The 4,663-nt window shown below is 38.6% G+C and overlaps 1 pseudogene; it reads left to right on the top strand.

Annotated features, from left to right (window-relative positions):
- The first annotated feature begins 33 nt into the window (after window positions 1–33).
- Window positions 34–4,314, top strand: LOC119617373 (annotated as a pseudogene).
- Window positions 4,315–4,663: the final 349 nt, after the last annotated feature.

Genomic DNA, 4,663 nt, shown 5'->3' with positions numbered 1-4,663 from the left:
TTCAAAACCTTTGAGCAGGTGAAAAGTGAATTTGGTCTCCCTAATAAGGACTTCTATAGATATTTACAACTCAGAACCTTTGTGACAACACACAACAATTGGACTAAACTTCATGAACCTACACCTATAGAAAGTTTCCTAATGGACATGCAAAGGGGGGAGGGAAATAAAAAAGTAATCAGCAAAGTATACAACCTGTTTCTGTCTATGAATGAGTACGATTCCACAAACATAAAGCATAAATGGGAGACTGAATTGCAGGAACCAATAACAGGGGACGCATGGAAAGAAATATGTACTGAAGCACAATTAACAACAAGTTCTAATATATGGAGAGAATTCAAATGGAAAGTAATTGTCCGGTTTTTTAGAACGCCAGCAATAACTAGTAAAATGGGCCCAACACAACCCAACTCATGCTGGAGAAACTGCGGAACGCAGAACGCAAATCATATGCATATCTTTTGGTCTTGTCCTAAACTAAATGTATTCTGGGAGGAGATTTATGACGCTCTCAAGGTAATTTTCAGGAGAGATGTTCCAAAGACCCCCCGGGTGGCAGTTTTGGGAGCAACACCCGATGGAATAGACAGGAAGGATCATAGATATCTTTTAAATATCTTGCTCACAGCAGCTTTGAAATGTATCACTATCAGATGGCTAAAGTCAGAGCCTCCTACATATAACATATGGACACAAAATGTTTGGGACATCTATTTGATGGAAAAAATTACATATTCCCTAAGGCTTCAAAAAACAGTTCTTTATATGAGGTGGAGCCCTGTCATGCCCCTATTAATTCAATGACACATCTACAGGATTGCCCTTTTACACTCACTGTATACTTTTGGGTCGGGTTAAAATATCATCGCATTTAAGAATGTGTGGACTATCCTATGTCAGAGGGGATTTAATTATGAGTTCTGTAATTATGAGTTCTGTATTTATTTTACTTTGCTTTCATCTGTCTTTTGATTTCACTCTGTTGTTACATATTCACTGCTACATTTGTCAGAACATCTGCTAGATGAATGTAACTGTGGAAATGTGTTGTTGTTAAAAATAAATAAAAATAAAGTTAAAAAAAATATCTTGGTAATGATGCAAGTAATAAACCTTGTGAGGTAAACCCAGGCGCTGGAAAACTATCTGGTCATGCAGTACAAAACTGGTGTTTCCTCAGGATGTTCCCGGTGTTGATTGGGGACAAAATCAACAAAGCATCTGATGTTGAAGTGTGGCAGCTAATTTTACAGCTTAGAGAGATTGTCAGTGTTGTTTGTGCTCCAAAGATTACTGCTGGTCAGATCGCATACCTCCGTGTTCTGATAGAGGAGTATTTGCAAATTAGGAAGGAAAGTTTTCCAGATCATCCATTGAAACCCAAACATCACTACTTGTGTCATTATCCAGACCTCATTTTTAACTTTGGGCCTTTGATTCGTCTTTGGACGCCAAGGTTTGAAAGTAAGCACACTTACTTCAAACAATGTGCAAGAAAATTGCACAACTTCAGGAACATTTGCCAAAGTTTGGCAGAAAGACATCAGCTTTTGCAAGCTTTTCTGAGTGCTGTCAGTCTTTTTCCACCCAACGTTATTGTGGACAAAGGCACTGAATTTTTTGCTGATGATTACAATGACAGTATACAAAAGTCAGTTGCACATCTAGACCTTGATCCATCAAACACTTTGATTGCCAACGATGTGACACTGAAAGGGACAAAGTATAAGAGCAACATGTATGTTGTAATAGGTCATAATGATGATGGTTTAATAGTGGGAAAAATAAAGAAAATGATTGTTTATAAATACTCAGTAGTTTACTTCATCTGTGAGAAACACCAAGCTGTTCGGCTTCCTTCCATTGACTCTTATCATACAAGTCCTCTGCCAAGATCCTACTGCTGTGTCAGATCAGAGGAACTGCTTGATTTTTACCCACTTCCAGAATATATGGTTTGTGGTGTATGTCTTATAATACTCCACCATTCTATTCCTGTGTTTTAGAAAAATGTCATCATTAGATAACACAATAAAGGAGATCATCCTAAAGGCTTTGCCCAATCTTTGCGAGGACACTCAAAAAAAACTACTTTCCACACTTGTAACTTCTGGGCTTGAGTCTGCAGAAGATCTGAAATTTATTCAACAGGAGGACATCAAGGATCTGCTGCCTGTCGTTCAACAGCGCAAATTGTTGGAGACATTCAAGCGAGGTAAATAACCCTATCCTATTTTAAATTTTGCTGAGAAAAAAAGCATGTTTTACTCAAAATAGATGTCTTTTTTTATGATTTCAGAAACAAACACAGTCACACTAGACTTGGAGATTACTTCCAGTCCCTCACCTGCATTGCCTTTTTTCAGTCCTTCAAGTGCCTCCACATCCTCACTTTCCAGCATACCACCAATTTCACCACAACCTTCAGCACTGCATCTTGTGTTATGCCAGAATGAACAACAAAACCTATTTCAGCCTTGGACAGAAGACTTTCAAGTTCCATGGAACAAGATGCCACTGGAGATTCAGACAGCAATTTCAGAAGGTAAAAGACCCCGTCCTGACAAGAGGCGGCAAATGATAAGAATTCTTGCAGATGAAGTGCAGAAGAATGAGGCTAACCCCACACGTTCACAATGCCTTACAATTTGCCAGAAGATAACCGGCCAATACCCAGGTAGCTTTGCTGATATGACACCATGTAGAAAGCTCATTGCTGGAGGGTATAGTTCTCTGCTGCCTCAACTCAAAACACGAATTGAGAATATCAACCGTTGTGGGACCTTTCGAAAGTACAGATCATCAGGACCCTGTGGCATAGCTGGAGTCAAACGGGGACCAACTGACATATATGGGTGTACCAGGAGCCAGAACTCCCCCCAGAGGAAACTGATGACACAGTGGAGGAGAAACGTCAAAGACTACAGAGTACCTTCAACAAGTATGGCATCAATGGAGATGATCGGCCAGAAGTGACAGACCTGATGGAGACTACATACAGCCTTCAGTGTAAACATATAAATGAGTTACCTGCTCCCTCTATTGCTGATTTACAAATCAACTGGCCTTACCTGTTTACACAAAGGGGAATCTTTTCTCACTTTGAGTTGCTAACTGATGTTCCCCTACTCCGTGTCCTGGAACTGTCATTTGAGAAGGATGGTAATACTGTTATAGAGTACTTCCGCACTAAAGTAAAGGCTTCCTATGTCCAGACAATTTTGGCCCAAAAGGCAACTGGCGACTTCACATTCCTTGTCATTCAGCTTTTGATGGCCCATTTCAACGAGTCACCTGATGGCCTAATACTGACTACAGATGTAAGATCATCGCCACTGCAAACAAACATTACAAGTTTTCACAATTTGTGCATATGCATACTGTTATTCTAATATGCCCTTGTTCATGCAACACAGGAGTATGCAACAGCTGCTGATGTGGATACAAGTCTAAGTTTACCAGCCAGCCCTCGTTTGATATTGCGTAAGTGCGGCATGAATTATCAATGGTTTCAGTTTTTGCTTAATACTTAGCATGTTTAATTTTTTTGTCCAATTACGCATACAATTCTGTAAAAAGGATATTTAGACATAATAAAATGACTGGATAAAATGACTGGACCTTAAAATAGTTAAAAAGCTATTGTTGGAATAACTTTGACATATTGACCTTAAATAAATTCAATGCCAATGTATTGTCCAGTGTACACTTTCCTTATTTGTTGTATGAGGAAAAATTCAACGAAAACTTATCTCTCTGTCCTTCGTAGGTGCTAATGAGCAAGCATTGGCTGGATGGATGGTGAGCATTGAAGGCCGTACTGTCTTTGAGGGGGTCCAACCTACATTCCAGACGGGACTGGCAGCAGTGTTTGCCACTTTTTACATCTTCAACCTCCAGTACCAACATGAGGCAGCCAAGACTTTGGAGTTCATTCAACGGTAAAACCATTCCTATGATTTTCTTACAATTAGCAGAATACAATGACATGGTTTTAAAGTGTTAAAGCAAGTAATGATTAACATTTGACAAAGGTGGTGATGCTTTTTCTGTACATAACTAAAAATAGGATAATTTGTCCACATTACATGAAGCTTTATATATTGTACCTGCTGTATTCTCTTTTCTTTTTCCATGTTGGATGGTGCCTTCATCTGCATCTAATAAAGTAAGTGCCACTTGGACTGCCGAAAACCATTAGTAGTTCACTTTTTAAAACCCTGTTGATTCCTGATTCCACATTATTTCAACCATGTTGAATTTTTGATTTTGGAAGTCTTTTCTTTGTTTTATTTAGTGATACCAAAAGTATGAATATTTATTTAAGAACTGTGTTCCTCTTTTGTGATATGTGAAGTTCTGATTATGCAGATTATGCATTTTAGAACCGCACCAATTGTAGCACTTTTAAGAAGCCTACACTGGGTCAGGTATTAATGTTCTATCGTAAAACTAAGACTGTACTTTAAAAAGTAGCATAACAGTTTTCTTTGCAGTAGCTTACTCATAAAGCGAATGTAGTAGTAAAACTAAATTTACAGTAAAAATATTGGAACCTACTGATGCCAGTATTTGAAGGTATATTTACTTTCACCACTGTATTTTCTGGTGGCCAACAGGTACAAACACCCAGCAAAGACGAGAAAAACACATGCAACAA

The sequence above is a fragment of the Kryptolebias marmoratus genome, linkage group LG9 (assembly GCF_001649575.2).
Source record: "Kryptolebias marmoratus isolate JLee-2015 linkage group LG9, ASM164957v2, whole genome shotgun sequence".
Classification (NCBI taxonomy): Eukaryota; Metazoa; Chordata; class Actinopteri; order Cyprinodontiformes; family Rivulidae; genus Kryptolebias; species Kryptolebias marmoratus.
This window is presented reverse-complemented; position numbering and strand designations above follow the sequence as displayed.